Raw genomic sequence first — 12,465 nt, 5'->3', positions numbered from 1 at the left:
TTGGGGTGCCTGGGTGGCTTAGTTGGTTGAGTATCTAACTCAATTTTGGCTCAGGTCATGATCTCAGGATCCTTGGATCAAGCCCACATTGGGCTCTGTGCTCAGTGCAGAGGCTGCTTATCTCTCTCCCTCTCCTTCTGCTTCTCCCCACTTACACACACACTCTCTCTCTCTCTCTCTCTCAAATAAATAAAATCTTTAAAAAAAAAAAAAACACTGTCTTCAAATGTGCTAGAATATATATTCTTTCAAGTACACATGGAATGTACATCAAAATACACCACATCTTATTAATGTTGGTATATGTTCAATACCTTTTAGAGAACTAGCATCATGGCATATTCTCTGACCTCATTGCTGTAAGATTAGAAAACAATTTTTTACAAAGATAAGTGAAAATCCATTTACATTATGAAATTAACCAGTACATTTTTAAGAATAGGCTGAAACTTCCTTAATCTGTTAATAGGTACCTATATAAAACCTATAGCACATATACTGTGCATTAGTAAAACAAAGAAATGTCCCCCCTCAACACGCAAAACTGAGAAAGAAACAAAGATGTCCATTAGTGCTTCTTCTGCTTAACACCTAATCAAAGTAATAAGGAAGAAGAAGAAATAAGGGATATAAGGCTTAGAAAGAGAGAGAAATATTATTTACAAATGACATAACTGTATATTTATAAAATCCAAAGTCTTCTATAGTAAAACCATTAGAATTTGTAAATGAATTGCAAGGAAACTGGAAAAATTGTTAATATAAACATATAAATCATATTTCTATAGACTACTAAAAATTACGAAATGAAATTCTAAAAATATACATACAGTTTGCAACAGCATCCAAAAAAAAGCAAATGACAAAGAAAAAAATCTAACAAAACATGTATAAGACCTCTACACGTAAAACTGTGAAATACTGAACGAAATTAAATAAGACTAAAACTATAAATGAAAGGATTTACCATATTTATGAACAAATACAATGTTGAAAGCATAGCTTTTCTCCCAATGAAAATTCTAGCAAACATTTTTCAATGTAGAAATTAGCAAGATAATTTTAAATGCAAAAGGATAAGAATAACAATAGCATCTTGAAAAGGAACAAAATCAAAGGATATATTACCAGAAATCAAGACTTACTATAAAGTATAATTAAGACAGCATAGTTAACAAGAAAGCGTAAAAAAAGAATCTAATGACAATCTACACATGCACATAGTCACTTAATATATGAAAAAGGGAATACTGAACTACAAAACTAAAAGAAGAGTCTTTTTAATAAATGGCACTGGGCCAATTAAATATACATAAGGAAAAATTGTATCTAATTCCTACCTTATAGCATATATAAAAATCAATCAAATGATCCATACACATAAAAATAAAAGGTAAAAATACCATCTCCCCCAAAATAAGAGGTTACTGTTACATCCTTGGGGTAAAGATATCTTTAACAGGACACAAAATGCCTTAATCATAAAGGAAAAGACTATTTTAAAATTGAAAGATTATATTAGTTCAAAGTCACCAGTAAGAAAGTGAAAAAGGCAAACTATATACTGGAAAACTATATACTGGAAAAAAAGATAGTTAAAAAGCTTTTCTCTACTACAAAACCGTAAGAAAAAAAAAGAGAAAACCCATAGGAAAAATAGGCAACCAGTACTTAATAAAAGAGAATCTCCCACAGCCAGTAAACATGGGAAACTGGACAAAACTTATCAGTTGGTAGGGTGCCTACCAACTATTAGTTGGTAGGTGCTCAATGGGTTAAGCTTCTGCCTTTAGCTCAGGTCACGGTCTCATGGTCCTGGGATGGAGCATTGCATTGGGCTCTCTGCTCAGCAGGGAGCCTATTTCCCCCTCTCTCTCTGCCTACTTGTGATCTCTTTCTCTGTCAAATAAATGAATAAAATCTAAACAAACAAACCAACCAACCAACCAAAAAAAAAAAAAAAATACAAAATACCCAGAACACTTTATCAGTTGCCAAAAGAGAACAAATTAAAATTACAATGACATACTACCACATACCCCCTAAAATGGCTAAACTTAAAAAGGGTATACCACCAAACTCTGGAAGCACATCATATGTTGCTGGTTTAAGAACGAAATGGCACAATCACTTCAGAAAACTGGTCAAATCAACCATAATGGAACCTACCTTACTCAGTATTTCCACCCTAGGTATATATTTAGCAGAAAAGTATACTTATACATCCAAAATACTTATAAGAAGATCAATAGAAGCCAGAAATTGGAAACAACCGTGTCCATCAAAAGTAGGGATAAAATGTTTTTGGTATATTCATGCAATGAAATGTTCTACCACAATGAAAATAAATGAACTGCCATTGCACCGCACTTGTTTACAGCATGGATACAACAAAGTACATACTATATGTTACTACTTATATAAAGGTCAACAATATAAAACCAATCAGAGGAAATAAGAATTAAAACAGTGATTTACTTTTGGAGGTAGTGACAAGATGGGACAAAAGGAGAATTTCTTATACGTCAGTATTGTTCTATTTCTTTAAATCATTGAGGATTACATGGATGTGTTCACCTATTCAATATGTGTTCAAATATTCAATAATATGTATACTTAAATCTGTGCATTTTTTGAGCACGTGTTTTACTTCAATGAAATGTTTACTTGATACAAAACAAATAATTACATGGTAATTACATGGTAATGTAAACAGCTTCAGAAGACAAACATTTCTCCAAAGAAGACATACAGATGGCCAACAGACAAATGAAAAGATGCTCAACATCACTAATTATCAGGGAAATGCAGATCAAAATACAATGAGATATCATCTCATACCTGGTCAGAATAGCTAAAATCAAAAACACAAGAAGCAAGTGTTGGCAAAAATGTGGAGAAAAAGAAACCCTTGTGCCCTGTTGGTGGGGATACAAACAGGTGTAAAAGAGTATGGAAGCTTCCAAAAAAATTAAAAGTAGAATTATTATATGGTACAGTAATTCCACTACTGGGTATTTACCCAAAGAATACAAAAATACTAATTCAAAAAGATATATGCACCCCTATGTTTACTGAATCATTATTTACAATAGTCATGGAAGCAGCCCAAGTGCCTTGATGAATGGATAAAGATGAATGAAAAACAAGAGGTGACAGATGATAGATGATAGATAAGTAGCTAGAATGGAATATTACTTGGCGGTAAAAAAAGAATGAAATTTTTCCATTTGTAACAACGTAAATGGATCTAGAAGGTATATTATATGCTAAGTGAAATAAGTCAGAGAAAGACAAATACCATATTTTATTCATATGTGGAATTTAAGAAACAAAACAAATGAGTGAAGAAAAATGAGACAAACCAAAAGGCAGACTCTGAACTATAGGAAAAAACTGATGGTTACCAGAGGGGAGGTGGGGGTTGTTGAGATGGATATAAGTGAGGGGGATGAAGAGTACACTTGTCTCAATGAACACAGAGTAATATATATTGAATTTATAGAATATAACTATATTCTACACATAGAATTGTTGAATAACTACATTGTACACCTGAAATGAATACAGCACTGTATGTTAATTATACTGGAATAAAATAAAATAAGAGAGAAAATAGGCTTCAGAAGAAAAGTTTCAGTTTTGCCTTTTCATTTTCTTTACTGACTTGTCATACCAATAAATTGTTCCATAGCTGTGGGTTCTAGACTAGCTTCATAAAGACTTCAATTGGTCTTCAATTTTACTAATGGCAAATAGAAGTTAAGGACTTCTGTTTATAAATACCTTTGTAATAACAGCTCCAAATATAAAGCACTATAGAATGATTATATATTAGATTTTCATGTGCTTGTAACTTGTACCCAAAAAATCTAAAAAATTATTATATTGAGAAATAATTATCTTATTGTATCCATGGCTACATAACTATCAAGTGAGTAGGAGCTGATACCATTATCCCACCTGACAACTGAGGCAGAATGAACCAAAAACATAGCCAAAACCCATTTGGTTTTTTACTAAAAGAGGACAACTGATTGATTCAGTACTTGTTTTGTGACCTGACAACTCAAACACCCAATTTCTCCTTTGCCCTAATCTATCAGACACAGACTCCTCTAGTCATTTTTCAGAAACTAGCTTTTAATATCGCCTTCAGTGGAGAAGTCTATGAACATTTGCTCCAGACACAAAATGTTTTGGACAGCTGTCCACATTTCTCTCCACACCTGCTTTTTCAAGGCTCCTTCAATTCTTTTGATTGTATCAGATAGACAGCCTGACTGACATGCTAATCGGCATTCAACACCTTACACAGCTTTACTCTCTCCTACCAAGAGGGCAGCTAAATTTCCTTTAAAGAGAGAGAATGTATCCCCTAATCCTGAATTCTGACAGTAGCATCAGTGGGAGAGAGAGGAAGACTGCTTCTTGTTCTTAAAGGAACTGAAGATCGTTACATCCATATTAAACTTCCATGCAATATATGTGAAAGTAGTAACAACGCCTCAAAAGATCTAGTGGGTGTCCTGATGACAGTACATCTCATCCCCCTCAAAACAGAAGAGTTATTTCTGATATGACTTATGGGACCAGTTTGCCTTACCTCACCAGAATCATGTTAGTCTATCTGATTATGTTTTAGGCTACTCTAGGGATCAACTTCTTTAGTGCATAACTAGTTCTAGAAGTGACCTACAGCTATGATTCTCGCTTCTAAAATTCTCCAAATTGGAGAATTTTAGACCTTAAACCTCAAATAGGTTTCTAATGCCCTGCCATCAAGAAAAGGGGCGCTTGTTCTGTAACTTGTTCTGTAACTGTAACAGTTTTATTGACCAAATCATTAAAACAAGCACTTATTTTTCCCCAATTATAGGCACTAAACCCTAAATGGAAATGTGACTTAGTTCATTCAATATGAGAGCTGTCAGGAAATCCACATAGGGAAATTTAACCAAATTCACTTCTCCTAATTACAAATCTAGATCGTTTTTCTAAAATTTTCTACATTGTAAAATGTTAGCAAAGAACATCTGTAATACAACAAAATTATAAGTGATAGCATACAAACTCAGAGCTTGATAATTTCAGCTACCTGGTCTTATTGGTTCCAGTTTCCCATCTCTACCTCTCTAATGTCTATTCTGTATGTTCCCTAGGTAAATCTCCTTAAAACTCACGTGGTTGATGTTCTTAGAAAAGCAGTATCTTCTGATACACTTTCAGAATCAAGTCCAAAATTCACAGTTGAAGACCATTATGGAACTAACTTCTCTCATTCTCTCATCTTTGCCTATCATGATTATCCATTTCTATTAGCTAGTCTTAGACCTATCAGCTATCCCACTCAAATGGAGGGAAATCTTTTCATTTACACATGCACCATACACATTCACATTTTCCCAGGACATAAGTAGTTAGCTAAAGGGAAATACATAATACACAAAGAGATTTAACTATTTAAATAGTCAATGCTACCATTTTGAAATGTCAGGATTCCACAGAGGCCAATTATGTAAGATGAGGAATAAAACACTCAAGAGAAGTTTTACCTAAAATTGGAATGAACTTGAGTTTTTCTGTTCTTGGTTATTATGACATTTCAACATTGTAAAAATTATTAGATTCTGGATTTGTCACTGGAAAGAGGAAGGACTAGTACTTAACAAATAAATGTTGCTGGCTTCAGATTCTTGTACTTCCCATTTTTTCTCACAAAAACTTTTGCTGCAAACAATATTTTATTAGCAACTGAATATCATTATTATCTTTCTTCCCAGAATTTGTTTACAGCATACCATTAGTGAAAAAACACCTTTATGTACCCAAAACATTTTTTGAAGAACTAAAACCAACCTGAAGGATAAATTATTTATTAGTATTTTGATCTTGAAATTTTTTTAATGGCCTTTGAAAGATAAATCAAAGCCCTCCAAAACCAAGATAAAGTACTAGGAGTAAACTGATTTTTGACACCCAAATTCCTCGCTGGTTTTCAATTAACTTCTCCCTTACCTAAATTTTGTAGATTTACACATGTTGTGAGCCTTGAATATTGATTTTCATTTAAAAATTTTAAAGAGGTAATGTTCTGAACTATAAGTAACATAAACTCTGTGGGTATTTAAATTGAAGAGAGCAAAGAAGAGTTGCTTTTAGAAAGAGCAAAGAGGACAAGTGAACAATTTAAAAATGGAATGAATGGAATTTAAAAATGCAAATGAGTGAATCATATTTTTCACAGAAGCCAGATGTCCACTTGCTTCCATGTTACAAATCAGTATAAAGGCTTATTTGTAAGGCAAGGTTTACGCAATAAAAACAAAATGATGTATTTAGAAAAACAGTCTATTGATCCATCTGGTTTCAATGTCTATGTAAAAAAGAGAAAAAAGATGGCATTTTTGTTAACTTCACCTCAATTATCAAGATCAGAGTTGTTAATTTTCCTTCAAAAGGCCAATAAATATCCACTACTTTGTCTGCAAAATTTCCTTGTGTGTACTCTTGAGCATTTTCTGTAAATAGATATTTCCAAAAAGGTTAAGAACCACTTCTCCTCTATCCCAAACAACTACATTTTTAAATTATAGTCTGCAACTTCACTTGGTTAGATAGTAAGACACAAGTGTAGTATTTTAAGAAGTCAAATACCCTTCAAGTAAAATTTTTTCCTGCAAGAGTCCAATTTGGTGAGTGGATCAAAATTAATATACTTAGAAAATGGGAAGGAGTAAAATGACAATAGCACTGAAACATCTATTATTGTTATAAAGACAATCATTTGGCCTCAGAATTAATAATACAAAAATCACATACCTCAGACAAAAACTTCTGTTAAAAACTGTATTAATACTTTAAATATATTTACATTTATTTGGCTGAAGATTTGGGCACTTGCATTAACATGATCAGTTTCCCATATTTGATCAAGTCCACCAAAAAAAATAAACTAAGAACTGAGAAATTTACTCAAACTGTGTTGAGTCATTGAATTTAACACTATCACATCACTTGAAAATTTGTGAATGGGAGGGGCATAAGAGAAGAGAAATGCACGCATCCCTAGGGTGTCTAAAATCACTCAAAGTTGGCCAAAGTATATACTACAGATGCTATCCCTTGCATTTTTTATTTGAATATTCTCTTGGAAATTTGTACTTCAAATTCCTTAATATACTATCATTACTTCACTTCTCTATTTTTAAAAGGTCTACACAGAAGAGGAGGAATGGAGAATTATCAATTACCACGAAAATGTAGGTTGAAGACAGCCAACACCTACCAGTACGGCTCTTTCACACCCACATCCATATAATCCACAAGGGACTGCTATCTGATCAAAAATAAGTATATTTTCTAGCTCATTTCACTAGATTTAGTTCAACCTTTGCTTTATATAAATAGAACTTGTCTAACTAAACAGAATTTTTAAACAAGGGGGTGGCTAAATAACACAACTTTAATAGTACTATTTCTAAGATTTTCTTTTGGACATCTTGGACCAATACATTTTTACCTTCTGTACTCATACACAACTTATCACAATTAGAGAAATATAATACATTTAATACATAGCCACAGTAGTTATAGAAGCTACTTAAACCTATGTTTCACCTAACTTTTACAGTAACTAGGGCAGGTATTTTATATGGGGAACAGGAGCTCAGGAAATACTTCTCAGTGAGGTTGTAATATTATTCATATGATATAAAAGAAGGAACATTAATTATTAGTTATTGTTGGTAAGGATACAATATTATTTGCTTAGGAAATGAATTTGAAGTTGTTACTTGATGCTATTATTTTCTGAAATCATCAGGCCATGTCACATGACTTGGACTCATAATGTAGGAAAGCATCTAAGGCCTTGCTTCTCACAGCGTGATCTGCAGACCAGCAGCACCAGCTTCACCTCTGAGTTTGTTCAAAATGCAAATTTTCCCATGCACCCCAGGCCTACTGAATCAGTATCTTCAATCTGACAAGATCCCCAGGTGATTCATATACAGATTAAATTTGAGAGGCACTGGTCTAGATTAGATGTTCTCCCAAGTGTGATCCTCAACCAGCAGTATCAGCCTCACCTGTGAGTTTGTAAAAAATGAAAATTCATTCAATCCAACCCCAGGCCTCCTGTACTTTAACAAGTTCTCCAGGTGGTTCTTATGCACTTTATAGTTTGAGAAACACTGGTTTAGGTCATTAAATTCTGATTTTGTTTCAAATATTTTCTATGTACCAAGCCCTCCTGCTACCTGCTCCTTTTCACTGCTAGAAAGAGAATCCTTCTAACACGATCTTTTCTATCCTATAATAGAAAGGAAAAAAATGTTTATATATTTAGCTGTTCTTGGAAAGCCCTAGAATCCCATCAAATATTTCAAACCATTTGGGTGTAAGTTTCCATATTTGAGTTGTTGTTACTCCAGCATCATTCCTGTTATCTCAAAAGGTATGAAGTCTCACAGTCATATTCACTTACATTTTCTTTGTCATACATAAGCATGCATATACATGCACATATCCACAGGCCCTCATACACACCACTTAAAAAATGGAGTTATTGAATAGGTAGCAAGTAGTCCTATTAATCACACTTAGTAGTTCCTGTTTCCCCTTTCCTCCCCTTGTAACATAAAAGAAGACATGGAAGAAAAATCAATATCAAAACAAATTGGCAGAAGCAGAACTTCACAATAATGTTAATTTTTAAAAAATTAAATTAAAAGCCACCAAAAAAGAATGTTTTAAAGCTAAGAGCCTCCTAAACAGCACAATTAAACTCAGCTTTCCTGGGGCAATTTTTGGTCTACTGGCAAGAAACTAAAGTGGTCCCATTTTTACCATCAATCTAGTTGAGTGATCACCTCCTCTATGAAGCCTTCCAATCTCTCTGAGGCAAAATTAGAATATCCTCTTCTGACTTCCTATAGAAATGTGGGCGTGTCTTTATCATAACTCATATTACATTGTTGATAATTTTGGTATATTGCTTCACCCAGCAGACTATGAATATTTTAAAGGTTTGGAACTCTATCTTAGGAGTCTCTGATAGCAAGTATAGCCATGCTCTTTAGTCAATACTCTTGTAAATATCTTTGAACAAATGAGTAAATGACACTATCACAGTAAATAGAATATATCCTTTCAAAGCATAAGAGCTCAAACAACAATGAAAAATCAGGCATCAGAAATAATCATAAAAATCTTGGGTGCCTGGGTGGCTCAGGGGGCTAAGCCGCTGCCTTCGGCTCAGGTTATGATCTCAGGGTCCTGGGATCGAGTCCCGCATCAGGCTCTCTACTCAGCAGGGAGCCTGCTTCCTCCTCTCTCTCTCTCTCTGCCTGTCTCTCTGCCTACTTGTGATCTCTCTCTGTCAAATAAATAAATAAAATCTTTTAAAAAAATTAAAAAAAGAAATAATCATAAATCTTGCATTTCTTCTTATGTTAACAGTGTTAGAATCCTTTTCATTTTGTACCCCTGTAGGCCCTAAACAATTTAAATGACTTGCTCAGATTTATATAGCATGATACTGAAAAATAAGACAAATTTCTTCTTCATTTTTCCACTGCCCAACACTGTCCCTTGAAAGACCATGAATGAACCCAATTATATGCTTTCACACTTAAATAATTATGAAAATTATGTTTCATTTCACCTGAACCACTGTCCTACTTCATTACATACTTTAGAACTGTAAAAAATGTTTTTCATTCTGCACCCTCACTTTTAAGGTTCAAAATTCTTACTATTAGAAACAGAATTTCTCCTGTCTGGTTTAGGGTATCTTTGAAACATTTCCAGATCTCATTTCACCTTAAAAGTCCTCTTCCTTTTTCAATACCTGTGCTTGACTCCCCTTAATGTTAAAGTTGCACACAAACACAAACACCAATGAAAGGGCAGACAACTTAACACTGCTTGGAAGGATTCCTCTCCCATGGTTTGGTTCCAAACAAGCACATGTAATATTGGGTGACCGTTTTCTCCAGATTCTTCAATGTATTATATAGTGGCTTCCTTTTCTTAGATATAGCAAAGAAGAGCTCAGGCCTCAGATTTCTGAAGAGGAGCATCAGAAATTTACTATTTGAACAATGAACAATCCCAAAGATCTTTGGGGCCAGAGAATCAACAGTGTTAACAGTACCATGTCCTTACCCCAAAATTATCTTCCTCCGCAATTTAGCTCTCAAATATATTTTTGTTATAGAAAGCTATTCTAGTACCATGTGTGAAGAAATGAAGATAAAAGGGGATACAAGAAAAAGATAAATGTGGTCCCAATAAAGAAAATAATATAAATAAACTCATCCTTATGAATATAACCAATCATTAATTTGACTATACACTTATTTATTTGGTTTCTTAGTGAGAACATTTGTAAAATTCTCTTGTATAGGTGATAAAATCAGTTCATGAAACACCATGCCCAGGATAGGGAAAATGTTTCAGGGCAAATATATACAAAATGTGCTTACTGAACTAAAAGAAATGCAGACTGTGTGTGTGTGTGTGTGTGTGTGTGTGTATGTGTGTGTGTGTGTGTTCCGGAAACTAAATGCACGATTTTGAAATACTGCAAGGGAAAATATATTATTTCTGTATGTCTTCCCCACCTACATACTACAAAATGACTGCATAGATGTCATTTCAAAGTCATAATAATTTCTTAACTATGCAGAGGGAGATATGAAGAAAAGTGAATACTGGAAGTTGTCTTAAATAGTGCTTTCAAACACTGATTTATAGTAAATTTCTAGAAAAACCAGCCTGAAGTAAACAGAGATTAATTCTGAATTAAAATACTTTATTCATTCAGATCATGGCAAAGATAATTTGTAAAATGAGAGCTCTAGAACATATAATCCTATATATCTATGATTTCATGGAATGTATTAATGATTATTCAGTTTCTTGCCCAAAATGAAATAATGTCACTATAATATAGGAGGAAAACAAGTTTCTGTGACATTGTGAATGACATTGCCATTGTAATACTTGGCTTTATCTTGCCTTAAATACTGTTATTAACTTATTCTTGCTGGTTATAAAAACACTGTAAGAAGAAAAAAATTAAAAACAAAACCTTAATGGATAACTAAAGAGCCCTGTGTGCTAAATTCAATTCAGGTTTAATTTGTGAACAGAAATCTTTTAATGTGTATTTGGTTAAGGATATGTGATCTGGTCACAAACGATGAATGGCCTGGGATGTAAGAACCAGCTGTGAGTTATAAAACTACAACTTAGAGAATTTTAATGTCTTAAATTTATCATTGTCCATGATTTTGAAATAGCACCATACTCTACTTTAATAATAGCACATGCTTTTTATTATTTTCTGAATTCTCCACCCCCTTGTCCAAGGAAATAAGATTTCAGAAGTTCTCACACAGTCAAAACCCTCCAACATGAAATTTATAATCAAAGACTCAACCCAGAAACACATCTAAATTCTGTTCAAGTAAAATACCTCTCTCTCTCTTAAATGTTCTCACATATCAAATCACTGTATTCATCCCTAAGTATTATTTCTGCTATAAAAATATCAGTGTGTTTTTTTGGAAAGGTTTTTACTCTTATAAAATTATTGAGATGTCTATCTGAAAATCAATGGTAGGTTTGGTGACATAATTACTCTAATTCTCAAAAGCCAGGCATTCATAAATGTGGAGCTATGTCTTTTCCTGGTGGTAAAGTTCAGGATTTGCTAATTGGTACAATCAGAGAGCAATAGTTTCAAGGCTGCTGCAGCAGTATGCTTACCTAAATTGATGCACAAGCTAGGTCCATGGCGAGAAGCACTCATTTACCCACAAAAACTGAGAAATTATATTGCCCAGTAATCAATTGCGTAGGCAGTTGTTCATAGATGTGTCTCTGATCCATGCACTAAAAAGCAGAGCCATATAGTGTCTTATTTCTTCACCCTCCAAAGGAAAAGTCAGAAAACAAATCACAGAGAAGGGACTCAGAAAACACAAGAGCTGTATCTTCAGCCCACATAAGCTTATTATATGGTTGTACAGTTATAAGAATTATATCAGTAAAGCACCTAAATAGACATTTCACTTGAGAGTAAAGAAATATAGAGCCTTATAATAAAAATACAGACTTTGAAAGCCAGTGTTAGTTTTCTGTTTCCAAGTTCAAGAAAGAGATTATAAATAGCATGTACTTTTTAACATGCACAGTCTATAGCTTTCAAAAATAATATTGTATAGAGGATACAATACATTTATTTAGTTATTGCTTACAGCAGGATAAATATCTGTCATTTTATCTATATTTTTACCCATAAGTAGAAGCTATCGTAACTCCCCCCCCCACTGTATTTGTATTATTAAAGATTTTGTAAGGCTACCATAGCTATATTTATATCTATACAACTTGAGGTGCGTGGGAAAAAGCAAGTAATCAAGAGCTTCAATTTGGTGTCTTAAGAATTGTCCT

The sequence above is a fragment of the Mustela nivalis genome (genome assembly GCF_964662115.1).
Source record: "Mustela nivalis genome assembly, chromosome: 6".
Classification (NCBI taxonomy): Eukaryota; Metazoa; Chordata; class Mammalia; order Carnivora; family Mustelidae; genus Mustela; species Mustela nivalis.
Note: the sequence above shows the minus strand (reverse complement) of the source record.